Source organism: Adiantum capillus-veneris, chromosome 15, assembly GCF_014529385.1.
Source record: "Adiantum capillus-veneris isolate H3 chromosome 15, ASM1452938v2, whole genome shotgun sequence".
Lineage (NCBI taxonomy): Eukaryota > Viridiplantae > Streptophyta > Polypodiopsida > Polypodiales > Pteridaceae > Adiantum > Adiantum capillus-veneris.
Window position 1 is genome coordinate 64,280,315 of NC_140945.1, and position 19,403 is coordinate 64,299,717.

Below are 19,403 nucleotides of genomic sequence, written 5' to 3' on the forward strand. Positions count from 1 at the left end.
TGCGTTCATATGCGAGAGATTGTTGCAGATTTAGAAGTTGTTCAGCAATCGTGGGTGCCTGAGGAAGATGTGCCATGATTGTGTGCTTTTTATATTTTTATTTTTATTTTCATTTTTTTCTTTTCTTTTTGTTTTTTCTAAAGAAAAAAATTATAGATAATAATGTTCAAAAGGGCTATTTGATGATATTTACAGATGCAATATGCGGAATAAAAGAGTAAAATAAGTAACAAAAATAAAATGAACTTAGCTGAGGAATTGTGGTGGCGTCCAATCCGGAATGGCGATGCGCTAGGAAATTGCCAGAAAAGTGAACGGTCCAACGGTGCGTCTGCGAGTCGGTCAAATTTTGTAGCGTCCGATCTCCCGTATCTCCAAAATTAATGGTAATACAATTGGCAATTTTACGTTATGGTCACTGCCCTATCCGCTCCCTGCTGTCGTAGAGGCTAGTTATTGATTATGCGTGGCCTTTGATCACCACCTGCTTCAATCTCTGGATGTGATTCTTGGAAGACTGTGAAATAAAGCGATTAAAAATAACCGGTCGTAATTAAGGGTGACTGGGCGATATCAAGTGTTGCGGAAGGGCAATCGAAAAATTTATAAATAGAAATATCTTCATCTTCTGCTGGTTGTTTTGAACCTTCGACGGCCGACCGGTGGGGGAGGTATGATTGCCCGCTTTGAGGTTATAAGGGGGTTAAAGTTAAGGTGACTGCAGTGGGCAGCCAAGGTAGCAAGGTAAAGCCTTTGGAGGTTAAATTTAAGATGGAATTGGAGACTGCAGTGGGCGGCCAATTTGCATGAGGTGAGTCACTTTTAACCATAAAGTGTGAACAAATTAATGGGCAGCGCTGCAGACAGTGAGGACGACAGCGTGCCTTGCTTTTGGCTAGCTCACGGCCTGCAGAGGTCATCTCGACTCGTGAGGAAGAAGAGAAAAGTGTTCACCATCCTAGGGCGACCAGCTTGCGAGCGAGACTGCAGAATTTGATGATGGTCGGCACAGGTGGTTGTTCTGCAGCAAGGGTTAGCTCCCACACAATCTTCATGCAAGATGCAGTTCCCACAGGATCTCTCCTTCTTCTTTCTCTTTATTTACACCTCCCGACACAGTTTCCCCATGTCAAGCCAAATTACTGACATGATTTAACTCCTCAAGATGCAACCTCTTTTCAATTCCTTCTTTGAAAACCCTTGCAATTTGTCGTAGCTTGCAAAGTTGATGTCATAGATCTCTTTTTGAGACTGACCTAGATTGCCAATTCTTTTTGAAACCAAGACCCTTCCGAATCTTCAAGCTTTTCTGCTTTCTTCAACTCTTGCTCTCTTTCTCGCCTTCACAATCCGCACTTATTAGGCATTAAATTTAAAATTTGAGACTTGACATATAGTATCGGAACCGTCATGAAGCCGAAACTCGAAATTGATTGCCGATTAGTGGCCGATTCGCCGCCAATTAATGACCAAGCATAATTTGTTTCGCAATTTCGACCGATGAAATATTGAATTTCCACGGATCCTTGAATCTTTGAATTGTAATTTCGATGAATTGCAATTCGAAGATTGTCGATTCGAGGAACTCCTTCTTGAAATTGAAATCTAATGCCGATTAAATCGAACTTGTTTGCTCTGATACCACTGTTGGGAGAAGAGATGGGGAGACCGATCGCTTAAATTGTTCAACACATGCTCACAAACATCACCATCAACTTGCCCACCTCTTTTCCCAATTTCCAAGCACACACACACACCTAGACTATGACACACACACACACACACACACACACACACACACACACACACACAAAGAACATAGAATTGACATAGACAAGCTTGTAAGAGTGTGTAAGAGATGGAGACTTGATTAGAGTACACATCAAATAGAACATAGCATAAGAGAGTAGAGAAGAGAATCTGCAAGAGAAAGGCCTAAATCTAGCCCCAAACTCCACGACACCTCTCTTGTGGAGTTGGTATTTAATATATTATTTGTGAGTTTAAGGTGCCAAAAATTGAGGCCCCTCTTCTTACAACCACTTTACTTTTGTAAATGAATGAAGCTCATTAGTTCTTGCATGACCCATAAGGGGAGTTCCCACTACAATTATTTACAGAGCCATAGTGGCTTATTGAAATGAAATTCTAAAATACTGTGCGAATATAAAATGGCCGAGAGTAATTGCCGGCGTCTCTTCATCAACTCCCCGCATTCCACTCTACAAAATCATCATCATCAAGTCAATAAGAAAAATAAATAGACAGCACATAATTAACCATTACGCCAGCTATCCCAATTGCAGCTAACCACTACAACAGGAGGGTGCCCAGTCTCATAACAGAAAGTGACGAGTAATGGTGTGCTTCACAGACAACGCAGTCAATGCATGAGCCTGCACATCCGTTACATCCCAACGAGCTTGTTCTGCTGTATGTAAAACAACTCTAATAGCAGCAATCCTTGCAGCAAGACCTGCAACATCCTCAACATCACCTACATTCTCAAAACTAGGACGTACATCAATGCCTTGCACAATATTCCAGACGCCCTTTGACACAAGGACATGTTGCATCATATAAGCCCACATAGGGTAATTATCCCCATCCAATCTATCCTCAACAGCAAACATCTTGAACACATCTATGTTGTTGTCAGCCATGGAAAATGCTGCACCTGATGTGAAAACTGCTCGAAAAGAGGAGAAATGAAGCGGGAACAACACGTGCTATATAGCACAAACAATAGAAGACTGTAAGGCACCTATAATGCAAAAAATGGCATTGACAAAAATTTTGCACAAAATGACAAAATTGCCTATGCAGTTCTGCTTGTAGTGAAAACGGACGCCGCAATGAGCCCGAGTAAGAAATCTGCGCAGAGTAACCTGTACGAGCTCTCCCAAAATATTTGTCGACCTGCGAACGCTCGCCAAACCTCCCTAAAGTCGGAGAAAGTGAGCAGGCGTGTGCTGGAGCAGCTGGCGACTAAGCCCGGGAGGACGCAACCTGCTCTGATACCAATTGTTGGAATTAGGGTTGCAAGGGAACACACACAGCTTGGAGAAGACGAAGGAAGCTCAATGCATACAACTGAGAGTGTATTATTTAGTGTGAAATGGAAAGATAGATAGCCCTAGAGTGATGGGCGTATATACAATGCACCAAGGGAAAAACCTCCTAAAGAGGGAAAAAATGCCTCGGCAGTCCTAGTGTGTTTGCACACATCACTACCACATGTATATGGTAACATAAGAGCTCCACAAGCATTTTCTTAAGAAGTCATGGTGGCAAGGGTTAAGAGAGAGAAAGGGAGAGATTGGATGGGTATGATAAGATGGTGAGAAAAATGGGTGGTGGGATAGGTGTGGATGTGTGGCCGCTCAAAAGGGTGGGTTGCAGGTTGGTGCCCCTTAGAAAGGGATGAATTGCTAGCTTTATGTGGTTTGCCACCATAGAACACTGGGTTGGTGAGGGCTTGTGGTATGCATGGGAGAAAATTACACGGCAAAAAAAGGGGGATGTTTGTAAAGGTAAGGACCACCATTTGCATGCAACGAAAAGAGAGGTGGTGGGAGAGGTAGGGGAATAGTTGCCTGTAGCAATCATGCGATCTTGTAGAGTGGCACAAAAAGAAAAATAAGTGTGTGACACAACAAAAGGCTGCATGGACAGCTGGATCCACATGTAGAGAAAAATGGGACCCTAGCCAAAAAAAAAGACCCTCATGAAAATTGAAGTAGGTGTGATTACACACTATTGTTGGCTAATGTTGGATTGCTGAAGACTGGAACCATAGCTGAATTTAGTTGAATGGCAACAATCAAAGACACATGGGCTTTGTTGTTGACGTCAAAGCTGATGATGCCTTATGATGACAAACAGTAGTGCATGTTGCATGCTACATCTCTGCATGCTTCATGCTGATATAATTAAAATGCCTTCATTAATAATTTTCCAAGCTAACTTGGGGTTCATTCCCATAAAGTGAAATCCAACAAGCTTGCTTCTTTTGTAAGCATTTCTACTATTTTCCTTCTTTTGAGATGACCCAAGTGTGGTAGCATGGTTATTGCATGTCTCTTTTGTCTGTTCTTTACAAAATCATGTGAGATTTGTTTTGGGTTTATTTTGATGATGTTGGAAAACTCAACAAATTTTTCATTTCCACCGGCCTTTACCTCTCTAATTCATCTTTAGCTCCTTCCTCTTGGAACACGGACATATCTTACAAAGGCATATTTTTCCTATAACATGAAACTTTTGTAGGTCTTCTACGACACCAATCGTAAAAATTATGAAGATGTTTATTTTGTTTTGCGATTGTGTTCTATAGCGTAAGAAAAGTCCTCTTCTTTTTCTCTACTTTTATTATTACTTCAAAACCCTTCTCTACAGATGCCTCTGAATTATTATGCATGTGATCAAGTACTTGATAATATTAATAACAAGTATCCTGCTAACTACATTATGAACATTTTTTAGATCACTCTTTGCTATTTTATTGATTAAGCCTTCCTAAAGATATATTAAATGATGGATGTCTTCATCGATGTCGTTTGAGACTCCAAAGAATGGAAATATTGAGGAAGAAAATGAACAAAAGCAAGAAACAAACAAAACTTCAATATTCACTGATGATCTAGGTAGTTTCAAGTTGGATCATCCACCTTGGTTGATTTGGTACGAATATTAGCTTTGCATGCTACATCACCAAGAGCGTAGCCATGGGCTCTGATACCATTGCTACAGGTTACAGTGGGGCATGCCTACAAAATGTAGAAAATAACATGCTACAAGCGATAAGATTGAAGCTTACTTGCACGTAATCAAAAAATCATATATATATATATATATATATATATATAGAGAGAGAGAGAGAGAGAGAGAGAGAGAGAGCACAAAAGATTGTGCCAATGCACCTCCTAGAATGGAGTGCTACCCATGCAAGAGTGAGCATTTACTTCTTGCATGTATTTACTTATAGATTTCTTAAATGATTACAAGTTGTCCACCTAGCATAAAGTGACAATATCTCATAAAGAGAACTTTAATAATTAAATATCCATAATCTTGCTATCTTTTTGCATAGCCCATAGTTCACTTATGCTTTTGCCACCTGCCAAGTGCAATAAATAACTAATATCCATAGGCCATAGTTCACTTATGCTTTTGCCACCTGCCAATTGCAATAAATAACTAGTTATCAATTTCCATTATAGATATAGTCAACCCTCTTGCCATGGTTGAGGACCGCATGCCAGATAGATAGTTGATGAGCTCTATTTTTTACAACGCCTTGCCCATAAAACCAAGCACTAACGACAAGTTGGCCACCACCACAAGCTCTCTTTAAATCACTGCAGATGAGAGTGATATTGTGCTTGTATTTTCCACATCTATCATAAGTGGGAGGCTTTTCTTTAAAGTTTGAAAGGTCTTATCCCCGCTTGTTAGGTGTGTATCAACTACAAATCTCCTTGAATCCTCAAATGATCTTTTGTTGCAACCTGGTGCTCCTTTTGATGGGTTTTTTTGAATCTTGAACAACTTTGGTTCTAGGTCAGCCTTGCGCTACCTCAACTCCAAGCATTTTTCCTGCTTGCAAATTAGCTTCTAAAGAGTCAACAAGATTGGGAGCACTAACCTCATTGAATTCCCCCTTGCTAACCCCACCCTTTTTCCACCTTGCACTACCTTGACAAAGGAGGGCTTAATACCCAGTGCCATCGTAGACTACAACCCTTTCAACTTCAAAGGCTCACCAAGCAGAGCCACTTCTATGACCTCGGGGTCCTTGATGACAAGCCCTAGGCAAAGCCAAGATCTGGTGGGGCCCCAAGATTTTTCCCAAGGAGCTTTAGACAAAAACAAAAAAACGCTATATAAGACTAAAGTTAGCATGCACAATTAGTATGAGCAATTGTGAGAAGCAAAATAATAGTGAAGTACTGGGTGCTTTCTGAGAAGTAGGAAACAAGGCCTTGGCTAATGTAGGCCAAGGAAGCAAAGTATCACAAGCCTTGCACAAAACTTCAAAGGCAACCTATTGAATTGCCAAAGGCAATAGTGTATGCAAGGCTTAGGTGGCATAGCACCAATAAACCTGCTCCACTCACCTTAACCCCCACCACCAATCCTCACAAACCACTTGGCCTTGAGCTAGCAAAATCTTGTCTTTCTCAGTCTCCCATAACGTCTTGGAGCTTTCTATAATCTCACCCAACTTCAGTCAATTAAGGCCGTAAATGGAAAGAACTGTGACACCCATTTACAATATAAAAGGAAGGCATACAAAATTTTGTAGGCCTTTCTCTTTATCCTCTAAGGTATGTTTTAGCATGCCAACAAAGAAAATTTCAATCTTTTCCATCATATCACATGAAAAGGTAGGCCCAATAATCAAAGGAGATGATTAAATTTCAAATTGATGCTTTTGTCTTCTTCTCTAAAGCTTATGCTAGAAAGCCAAAAAAACTTGTGCATATTGAGCACTAGGGACCAATTTATAGGTTTCCTGCCAAGCCGGTGTCGGGGATAATGGGTTAGAAACATGATCCAGGTTAGCGCCGCGCTGCTTGCTATGGGAAATAAAAGAGACAAGATGCACGACACAAAGCAAAAGACTTTGACGACACTTTAAATGCTTAAAAATTGACAATTGGAATGTTTAAGCTGCTAATGATTAGCTGAAGTGTAATTCGATTACAAATGTTTGTCGTTAACAGCAATGATGGAGTTAAGAGAGTTTAATGCTCTTGAATTAGACTAAGACTGTAAAATTTCCACTTATGTCTGCCATTAGAGCCTTTTTAAGTTGATTAGGACGTTAATATATGGTAAAATTCCCTGCTTGATGCCCTTGTATCTCCCAAATACGATAGAGAGAGGTTATCCTCTCTTCTTCCTGTCTTACTACTCCTTTGCGTTCTTCTAGATTACAATTCCTGTTATTAGTAGCACCTAGGGCAAATCTCCAGCTTATGGAGCTTAATCCTCACAAATCTGACCAAGGGTATTGATATCCAGCTTCTGCTTGCAATTAGAACTTTAAACTTGCCATAAGGATGTCTACCGTCATAGACTCGCCTAATCTCCTTCCCTTGCCAAGATTTGCTTACTCTAGCGGGAGAGAGTTCCCTCTTCCTTATGCTTGACTTATGCTCGATGAGAGAGAGACACTTCCTGCTTGCTCATCTGCGAAAGAGAGAGAGGGCTACTCCTTGCTTGCCATGCCTTATGCTTTCCTCTTGCTTCTTTAGGTCGAAAGAAAGAGCAAGTCCGTCTTTGCCATGGCTTGAGAGAGAGAGAGAGCTTGTATCTTGCTTTAAGGTCCCCATAGAGAGAGAGGGAGAGAGAGAGAGAGAGAGAGAGAGAGAGCGTCCTCTCCTAGCTTATGCACGAGAGTGAGAGGAAGAGAGTGCTTAACTCCGAGTCTTTTCCCTCCTGCTTCCTCCGAATACCCCTTTCTCTTGTTTCATGCCCTTATTTTTCCTCTGCCCATCAGTCACGGCACCGTGACTAATGTGGCACGTGACCACTTAGTGATGATGTGACAGACTAAATTGGGGACATCATGTAAATTGACGGAATTGGTGCCAAATGAGGTTGCCATGGTCTTCTCTACACTTTTTGCTTTAGAGCCGAACCCGCCAGAGGCCTGCAGCGCCCGCTACGAGTGCTCCTTCTCCCTGATGTGCTACTCACTGCTGCCGCCGACCCTCCTCCTTCTATTTTTCTTTCTTTCCCACCATTAAGCTTGGGCGGCCAGCCTTTTTGGCTTATGGGCGGCCTTGCCTTTAATTTGGGTGGCCACTGGGTGACCATTGAGCCTTAGGTGTTCCACATTTAGACACATATATCAACCAAAGCATTGCCTAACAGCACACTCAACCCACAAACTCAACAAGAATTCAATGTGCTTCCGTACGGGCGCCACATTAGGCATACACTTCATGCTTTCGTAAAGGCGCCACAATTGGTATACATATCGGGCAAGGCATTGCTAAGCACAACATCTTTCTCTAGCAGCCCCTGTCGAGCAATATCATCATGAGTTTTGGTGCCCGTATCAAGAGACGACCTTAAAATAAATTCCACTCAAGCACTTATTGTGCTCTGTGAAGTGCCTGACATTCGGTATACATCTCAACCAAAGCACTACTAAAGCATTGTATTAAGCATACTTATTGGCCAAATCATCATCCAAGCACCACATTTGGCTCAGATCTGGTTGATGCCAAGCCATCCGTAGCTTTATTTCCTTTCGTGCCCCATCAATGTACTGCAAGATATGGCATACTAATCGAGCGGACCAGATTGGTACAGAACCGGCCCCTGGTGAAATTTAATCTGGCGATATCTTGGTAACTATAACTCCGATCACTGGTCTAAAAAGACCAATGCACTTCAAATCCATACATTCACTTCATCTCTGTCCCCTCAGTTGCAGTTGCCCAATCCGGTATGGATCTACAATCGACTTAAACTTCAAATTGCCATAACTTTTTCATCGTAGCTCCAATCGACGAGCTGTAAAGATAGGCCGGTATAGCACTTCAAGCACTACAGCTCTTAATCATAATCTCCCAACTGTGCTCACTTTAAGCATACTTATTTTTAGCATCAAGGCATCTTTTGGCCTTTTAAAGCCGCATTTGACATACATTACCTATAAAAATAGCTTGTTACCAAGCCCTGAACTCTGATCATTAATCAGGTAAGCTTCAAATAAGCTTGACGTGCATTTTTTTGGTATCTTTCTTAGCATGGGAGCGGAGCTGCACGACATCGGCTTGCTCCCCAAGCAAAAAATAAGGTGCCCCCTCTTTGGCGAGGAATAGCTGCAAGTTTTTGGGCTTTTTTCAAAAAACAAGGCACTACTTTTGGTGGTCAACTCTCACCCCTTTCCCTTCAATCCAATTGGGAGAGTATCCCAACATAACTAATGAGATCGTTAACTGAACTATATTGCACCAGGATGCCCCATTATAATTATGACTCTCCCATACTGCCCCAACGTATTTATTATGCTGCTTTTTATCAAACTAATCCTTGTAAAAATTCCATTTAATTATGCTTCTTCACCGAATGGTTGTTTTTATACTCGACGATGACTAGAATTAATAATTTTAGGTTAGGTCATTTTAAAAAGCACATTACTTTTTGAAAACGCTGAAAAGCATGAAAAGCTAAAAAAAAGCATTAAAAAACATCTAAAATTGAACCATGGGTTTCTCTTGTTCACCCGAACAAGAAAGCGGACTCGTTTTTCACTAAAAAACACCAAAAAACATGAAAAGCTAAAAAGAGTGTGAAAAGCATCTATAAATTTTTTTAACATAATTAAACCATAGCATCCTCGGGACTTGTAGATTAAGTATCCAGCTCTGGTTTTCACAAAAAACCACCGAAAAGTATGATAAAGCTTTTTGAAAAAAGAAAAATTTGTCAAAACCAAATTTATATGACCTATTGGAACATGAAAACGACATTGCTTTTCATTATAAAACCTTACAACACTATCAAACAAGTATACTAGACAAAAAAATTCTCAAGTGATCATTGAAATCTTTTTTTCTTATTTTTAAAAGAGACCCCAAAATCGAGGATCTTACATTCTCCCACACTTGAAAAATTCAAGGTGTCATCACCTCGATATGAAGTATGGATAACTTTATCTTAATATATCATCACATTCCCAAGTAGCATCCTCCTCATGACATGTTGCCCACTTGACAAGGTATTCAATGATGGCCCGATTACAAAGAGATTTATTTCTACTTTGAAGAATATATTTTGCGTATATTTCAAAAAAACCAGTAGTGGAAGTAGATAACAAAGAATCATCAAGAATGTGATTTGGATTAGGTACATACCTCTTGGGTAAGTTGGTGTGACAAACATCATGTACCTTGATATTTGGTGGCAAGAAAATTTTGTAAGCTTGGTCATTGATTCTCTCTGTGATGATAAAAGTTTCACAATATCTTGCACCAAGCTTCTTGCACTTTCCCATTATAAAGAATTATGTTTAGGTTTCACTCTCAAAATACCATATTCCCTTCTTCAGAGATTTAAATAGATAGTTTGAGGTCAGTATAACTCTTCTGTCTATTCAAAGCAGTCTTTATGTCATGGCGTATGAGATCTGTCTACAATTACATTTCATTCCACATGTCTTTGGATGCTTGAACTCTTACGAGAGGGTCTATCCACTTTAATGGAGTAAGACACACTTATCTATAGTATGCTTGAAAAGAAGAAATCCCAATTTAACGTTGGAATGAAGAATTATACACAAATTCAACCAAATATAAATATCTGGTCCACTTATTATGTTCATACATACAATAAGCTTATAACATATTCCCAATGATTTGATTGATTCTCTCCGTCTGCCCATCGATTGGTAAGTAGTACTAAAGGCTAATTAGATTCTTGTGGTTGAGAAAAGAAGTGAACTTTGCATAACAATCCAAAATTATATGCTGAGGTAAACCATGATACATGAAGATACCTTTCATGAAAAATTGAGCTATATCCTTAGCTGTAAATGTTGTCTGACGAGAAACAAATAAGTCATTTTTGTAAAGCATATCAACAACCAAAAAAATAAAATCATATCCTAGAGATGTAAGAAATTTTGTGATGAAATCCATGGATATATGTATTCCCATTTTATCTGTGGTGTATCAATTGGATGAATTGTATCAGAGTATCAAACTCACTTGGCTTTAATACATTGACATATTAAGCATTTTGTAACATAGATTAATAGACCGCACTTTAATCATGGCCAAAAGAAACTTTTCCTTACAGTAGTATAAGTTTTAATGTAACCTACATATTCTACAATTGGTATATCGTGAGCTTTTTGCAATATTTGAAGTTTGATTCCACCGTCATTTAAAATACAAAGATCGTTATTGAAATAAATATCATTATCTTCAACATAAAAGCCTTTGTCTGTACGAGTATCTATGCTTAACAAATATTGGACCTTTTTTGTAAAATGGATCCACGGGTATACCCTCACGAATAAGGTCAATCAAGGAGGTAGTCAAGATTGTAATAGCCACTACTGTACTTTTCCTGCTTAAAATGTTGGCCGCTAAATTTTCCTTTCCAAGTTTATATTCAATACAAAAATCATATTCACATAATAATTCCATCCACCTCTATTGTTGCATATTAAGGTCATGTTGAGTGTAAATCCACTTGAGGCTCTTATGATCTGTATGTGATTCACATCGCCTTCCAAGAAGATAATGCCACCACACTTTAAGAGCATGTACAGTGGCTAATAATTATAAATTGTGAGTAGGGTAATTTAACTCACAATGCATAACTTACAAGATTTGTAAGCTACCAATCTTCCTTCTTGAGATAGAACGTCACCAATTGCTTGTCCACTTGCATTAGTGAGGAAAACGAATGTCTTTGTGAAGTCAGGAAGCCGTAATATTGGAGCATTTACCAAATCTTCCTTGAGTTTCTCAAAGCTAGGTTGAGCCCAATCATTCCAAGCAAACACTTTAGTCTTTTTAAGGGTATTAGTCAATGGAGAAGTTATCTTAGCATAGCCTCAATAAAAGTACGATACCATCCCATTAATCCAAGAAATTATCGTACTTCTTTGACAGATTTAGGTGTAGGCCAAGCTACAACGGCTTCAATCTAACTTGGGTTAGTAGAGACGCCATCCTTGGATACAATTAATCCCAAGTATTCCACTTTTTCAATGAAGAAGATGATTTTTCAACGCTTAGCATAAAGCTAATTCTGATGTAAAAGTTCAAGTACTCATCACACATAATGTTGATGTTCTTCCTTATTCCTTGAGTAAACCAATATATTATCAAAGAAGACAATAACAAAATCATCAAGGTGTTTTCTAAACACATCGATCATAAGGCGGTTGAAAGTTGTTGGAGCGTTTGTATGTCTATGTTGAGCTGCAGGTGCTCTAGGTCTAATAATTCATGAAACTTTGGACTGATGGTCAAGATCAAGGAAAGTATAGAATAAATGATCTCGCGTAGCCTTCATACACAATAAGTTCTGCCTTCTTTGTTGTGAGTTTCAAAATCTTTGCTCATCTCCAAGATGAGGTCTTTTGATTTCATGAACAGGAGTAGGTTCTAGTGTCCGCTTCCCATTGTTAGATAATTTGAGTTCAAGGGGTGTATTCACATCAAGAATGTCTACAAATTTTGTAAGGCGAAGACTCTGAAGTCTATTCTTCATAGGATTGTGTAACGCTAACACAAATCATGCCACTTTGACTTCCCGAGTCATTCTCGTTAAGGATCAAGAATGCTGATAATATGACTCCAAGTCTTTAGTTCCCTGAGTATAATCTTCTTTAGTTCCCTTGTTTTGATAGTTCTTCTTTAGTTGAGTCTTAAGGTAATTTCAAGTTGTTGCATAAGGGTCCATATTGTTTTCAATACAATGGTCTCTCCACCAGCACTTTGCTATCTTTTCTAGAATTGGGACATTGGTATTTGCAGCCACTATATATCCTCTAGGAGGCATGACCGATTATCGCATCATGTCAATTCAAAACCCTATATTAAATGGTTGATAATTTAAATTAATCTCCCTACACTATAAGTCAAAGGGTGGGTGAGAGAAAAAAATATAAACCATAATTTTCTAAGTAATGAGTAGTCATTTACACCTACTCAAAAGACAAGATCTAGTTATGAGGTGTCATAAGTCAGTTATACTCCCGTTATACTATCATCAAAACCTTCTATCATTTTGCTAAAGGAATCAGAAGTTACCTTAGGAGCCATTGCTAATTGCAAAACAAACATTCAAAAATCCTTAATATAATTGTAGGGCACTCCAATCAATTTGTTGTGATGCAATCCCATGAAAATTCACACAAGAAGACAATTCAAGCATGTATCACCAATAAATGTTACTCATAAATGCTCATGAATACAATATTCTTTCTCAAACAGCATGAATGAATGTGTGGCTAATGCATCACTAACCCGACTCGTATCAGCTTCAAGCTATCCCTATAACCTTAGGCTTTGATTCTAGGTAAGAGATACCCCTCCCTAGGGGTCTATGCAAAAATTATACAATTTACACTTTTACACAATTTCAATAAACATTAGAGTTATAGAAGCATTTGCATAGGGAAGGAGTTCTCAACACCGCACCTAGCATGGAGTTTAAGCCATGATCCGAAGTGCGTCCAGAGGCACCTAGCGACTAGCGCTACCTCTGAATGGGTGGTATGAATGAAAGTGTACTCAAGAAAAATGACAAGCTGGATGGTGAATCGATGTGTACAGTGCATTGCAAGAATAGAGAGAGAGAGAGAGAGAGAGAGAGAGAGAGAGAGAGAGAGAGAGAGAGAGAGAGAGAGAGAGAGAGAGAGAGATAGATTCCATTATCGTCCTTGGAGGTCAAATATGACCCATGGGACCGAAAAAGCATACATGGTTGGACCTCTTACTAGAAGAGTACATGGAAAATCATAGCTAATGTGGATACAATCAACAAAATTGTGACATATGTCACTTAGGGAGGGGAGAAGGGGAAGGTGGCTTGGGAGTTTTTGGAGCCCGAAATTCCTCGATGATGGCTTTGCTGCCTTGATAGACGGCCCATTTTCCGCCTGCTTGTGCTTCTCAAACCTTTTGAAGTTCTTGCTTCTTGACTTTGAGCTGGGTGGTGTTCAAGGCTTCACTTATCCATATTTTATTGCCCTTGAGAAGTTGTGCTTGTTGTAGAAGTGATATGCACGCCTCTTTAGTTTTGAAGACCAAGATTCCTTGATTGGTGCGGTTGTCATGGTGAATCTTCTCAATTGTGTTGAGATCGATCTTGATTGGGTGAACGTCTTGGTTGAGCTTGACTACTATCGATGCGATGTCGTCGTTCTCTCCCCACCAAGTAGAAGGCAAGGTGCCGATGCGGACGGAAAGTGCCAATCCTTCCCATCGACGACGTTCTTGCAAGCATTCTTCTACCTGGGAAGAGACTACAATGATTGCTTGGTGAACTTGGGTGGCAAGGTTGGCCACACTTGTGGTGAGGGTAAGTTCAACTTCTTTTACCTTGGCGAGGGCGTGTTGACTGAGAGAGAGAGAGAGAGAGAGAGAGAGAGAGAGAGAGAGAGAGAGAGAGAGAGAGAGAGAGAAGAGTAGAGGGTGAAATAAAGTGTGTAGATACATTGAAGAAAATCAAAGAGAATCTTTAAATTCTCCATCTAAATAAAACAAATAGCCATGAATTAATGCAATAACAAAATTTGGGTATACCATAAGATCAAAATATAAATGACTACCAGAGCACAGACCTTGTGTAGAGATCAATTGGTCCACCTATCCACTTTTGCTCTACTATAGACAAAGAGAATTTGACTTCACTAGGAGCAAGCTAGAAAACCTCCAACTTACCGAAGGCAGACATAGGTTGAGGCCGCTTCGTCTCCTTCCATGAACGCGAGATCTGAAAGGATTCCAAATACTAACAGGTGGTAGAAAATAAACACCAACCATACCAATTTAGGCACCACTCCTCTTTGATGCCCATCATTGGATGTTTAGGCAAAGCCAAGGAAAGATCCTTGACGTGTTTTCCATGTATGGCCATTGAACCCCCGACACACTAACCGTGTAGATGAGCCTAACAAAAAAGATCTAGGAAACACCCCCGATCCAACAAAGTGCCAGGTCAACGACCCTTTCATCTACAATTAAGCGATGTAGGTGATCCTAATCTTCTATGGATGCTATCATTAGAAACATAACACATAAATCCAATCACAATAGCATTTTTCATATGCACAAATAATATTTTCTAAACACTTAGACGTGTTTTCCATGTAGGTCATTCAACCCTCGACACACTAACCGTGTAGATGAGCCTAATAAAAGAGAAGATATAGGCAGCACCCATGATCCAACAAAGCCCTAGGTCAACGGCCCTTTCATCTACAGCGAAGCGATGTAGGTGATGGTAATCTTGTATCGATGCTGTCATGAGAAACATAACACATGATTTCAATCACAATAGCATTTTATTTTCCAAGCAATCAGACTATACATAGTCTCTACCCTTACAAGTCCACCATAAACCTTCAATACCACTTCATAATTCAATCCAAGACCATAAACCATAATCCAACCCCATCACATGGGTGAATACTCCACCCAACTTAGGGTGATGCACATCCAATCCTGCAAAACTGCTTTAGTACACAACATGGTTGCAAAGTTTTGGCATCATTTTTGCAACACAACCATATCCCAAAAATCCAAGAGCCACACTGGCTTCCACCATCAAAGATCACAACCATATTCCATGAGGAATCTCATCCCTTTGACCATAAACCATATTCCTTAAACCGAACCAACTCCCACACTTGGAGTTTGATTATACTCATTGTAATCAAACTGAGCCAACACATGGCCCTTAAAGAATGAACTTTTTATGCATAAAAGAAGTCAGACCATGGACTGGACATATCTTCACAATCACATTTTAACAATGTTAAACCATGCATAAGTGATGTACTATGACCGCACCTCACCCCTTAGCACATAGAGCCAATTTTTAATGTAGAATGATGGATACACATGCACATGAGGAATCCACATTCAATGACGAGGTTCAATACATCATACGCCATTATCCTATCAACTCAACCAAGATACAAAACAGCCCCACCACTTGGTCAAGCACATGCCTTAACTTCACGCATATGCAAATAATAACTTTTTACTATTTTTGAGTGCACAAATAATATGCAAATGAAAGTATTGGACCTCAAACCAATGCATCAATATCAGTCCCATAACATAGGCTAACACCTTATCACATCACTTTGCCCATCTGAGACTTATGTAAACAACTATTACACAAAAACAAAACCCCCTTCTTTATATTTTCTAGTACATATATGGTTGACTAACCATACACCCCCATATAAATTTATGGACATTAAACACTTAAATATACTCACCGAAACAAACCATAAATGATACATGAACCATCATCAAATTCACGATGCTATATAGTGCTCCCCCTAGGTAGCACCCCTACACGTGTAGGCAATCCCATACAAGGAACAATTATTAATAGCTTGCACTCATGAAGTGATATCGGTGATTTAAATACATTTAGCAGCAAATCAAGGTGGTTCTCGAAGGAGTCTGGGGTCCAAAATTTTGACTAAGGGCAGTGGGAAGCAAGCTTCATTTTTATCACAACTCTTTGCTTGTGCGGAATTTTCACATGACACTCGAGAGAAAATGTTCTAAATGATGTGTTTAATCTTTGGTTCAAAATGTTTGACCTGATTAATATCAGTTTGGGAGATACGATCAAAACAATGTTCCTATCGTCTATATGACGTGAAATAAAAGTCCTTTTTTTGCACCGACGTGACTATAACACATCGTGTGCATAAATCAATGATCTAAACATGATGAAACAAGCATGGAGCATCCTCGTGCACATTCAACAAGCCCATACATGCTCTCGTATATGAAAAATCAACCACTAAGAAACAAAGTAGAGAGAGAAAGATAGGATAGTTGTAATGGAAATGGCCTATGAACTTTGAGAAAAGCAGAATTAAGAGAATTAGAGTGAGAATTTTTGTGAGATTACTTTGAGAACATAGAGGGTGAACTTAATTGATGGTAGAAACATGAACATAGTACTTAATTAACTTGGCATGAACAATACTTTTGCAAGAGAGAGAGAGAGTATAAGAGAACATGACAATAGTTGAGGATCGGATTTACTTGGAACCGGTCCCCCCTCGAAAAGGCATTTGTATTATAGATCCTCCCATCAAGAGAGACTTGTTAATACAATCTTTGCATTCCTTGTGACCTTGGTGATGCTATGAAGATGGAAAGCTTCATGCATCACGAGCATAACATAAACTTTGCAAATAACTATCCCAAGACTCAATCCCAAGGGCTTAAACACCTTCGAAGGTGGAGAGAGCTAGCGGGGAATGAGGGTAGGGAAGAGGAGGAAGAATCATCCAAAGGAGAAAGAAATCGTTCCTCACTTATCATCACTCTTCTTGCTTAGCATAGCATAATAGCATAGTAATGAAGATGAAGAAGATGGAAAGCTTAAGCATTGAAGCATGGCTCTTGGTTGGATTTGCATTCCATGGCCAAGAGTGTTGGTGTAGGCTCTCCACTTCTCAACAAGCTTGGAGAAGGAGATGGAGCTCTTGCACTTTGCACTCCACACAATTAGAGAATGTGTGTGTGTGTGTGTGTGAGTATACCCCCCTCTCATGCGTGGTCCACACCTCTCTCTCTCTCTCTCTCTCTCTCTCTCTCTCTCTCTCGTATTATTTAATTATTTCATTTGGACATGTGTCCTCTTTTTTCTCTTTGAGAGAAAGAACTTAATGATTTATTTTTATGTATCTAAATTCTCATTGGACCCCTTTAAAACCTATCCAATAGCATTCAAGCACATCATGAGGGCCACATGTGGAGGATCATTTGAACATGTGTCTTTTATGCTTATTAAGTCATTTGGTTTGAATCGAATTCTTCAAACACTTAGTCAATCAAGCATGGAAAATTTGATGCCTCTTGAGTTTATCTTTGAATTGAACACTTCAAGAACCTTAGTCATTTAAGCATATGAGAAGCACCTCAAGGTGTTGGGCAAGGTTTCCACTAACACTTAGCAAGCCGACAAGCACGTCATGCTTGGATAGGAATCCCACCTCAAGCTCAGCCATAGCTTGCCTAAGATCAAAGGACTTTTTAACACTTAACTTTTGGAGGTCTTTAATGAAGATAACCCTAAGGTCTTTAAGTTCCAATAGGTAGCATTGCTCTTTAACATACCATCTCTCATTTGAACCCCTTTAACCTTGGCGCCGTGTTGAGACATATCCATAAGCACATGTCTATATTCTAACCCTTGTTCCCATTTATTCTTCCACATTAAATGATCAATTTAATATGAGAAAATCATTTGGGTTGGTTAGATATTATATTTTATGACATTAACTCTCACTTGAAATCATAGTCATCCTCGACTATGAGGTAGAAGAGATAAAGTCTTAGTCATTAGTCTACGTTTCTTGGCGGCGGGTAGAGGATTCCTTTCACCCTGCGACATCATTCTAGAATGGATGACTAGTCCAGGTGGTCCTTGGGAGGCGTAGCTGCCGCAAGCATGTCTGCTCTTTAGTCCATATCATACTCTCAAAGTAGAGTGACAAATTCTACTTGGTGTTTGAGTGACGTAATCATCACAAACATGATTCCAAGCATGCATACTATTTAAATTTGTGCACAAAAGAGGATTAGTCTTATAAGACAAAAACATTGTTCATTTAGAAAGCATTTACATTTTCTTACTCTAGTGCAACATTTTAAGCATTGACAAGGTTCATACTATCCTTAAGATGTATTCCTTGCATCCATCTAGCATCTTTAAATGGATAATTTTTGAACTTAATAATATACCGGCGGATAATCTTACCATGGTGTAGTACCTTATCTTCATGCCGAAGAATAGCTTCGGGTTGTAGCACCTCTCTTGGTCTTTGTTTTCTGGAGGGTCTTCAATGATTGATTCGATTGGTGGCTCTCCTTTGTAGGGCTTAAGTAGGATCGCATAAAAAGCATTGTGTATGAGCCATTGGTTGGGCAAATTGAGTTGATAAGCCATGTCATTGATTGGATTCAAGATTTGAAAAGGACCATAGTATTGTTTTACTAATTTAGCATAATACTTTTGATGGCCCGTAGGATTTTTGCCCGTTTCCTCAATCAAGCCTTGGGAAACTTAAAGTAAGACCCAATCATTTTCTTTGAGCGTTAAGGCCCTTCTATGCTTGTCAGCAGTAGATTTTTGCCTTTGTTGAGAGATGGATATAGCCTCCTTAATCGTTTTGAAAAGATTCTTGTAGGTCACGGCTATACTCATCAGCAAAACAAAAATATTCCCATATACTTTAAGTAGCAAGGGACTTTTAGGTCTTCCCTCTATGATCTCAAAAGGTGCTTCTCCTATAGTAGTATGGAAAATATTATTGTACGCATACTCTACAAGGGGTAAGTACTTCTTTCCTTGTGATCGTTGATATACTTCTGTAACATAAGTCTTTAGTAGATTGAGTATCGTAAGATTGGCTATCTCACTTTGGCCATCCGTTTGTGGGTGGTAGGCCGAAGATAAATTCAATGTTGTACCTAGATTTTCAAAGAGACCTTTCCAAAAATTACTGGTCATTTTAGGATCTCTATCTGACACGATGGATATTGGTAATCCATGGTGTTTGAAAATCTGAGATATGAAGATGGTTGCCATTTGGTGTGCCTTAATGGCCTTTTTGATAGGAATAAAGTGTGCTTGCTTGCTAAACTTGTTGATTATTG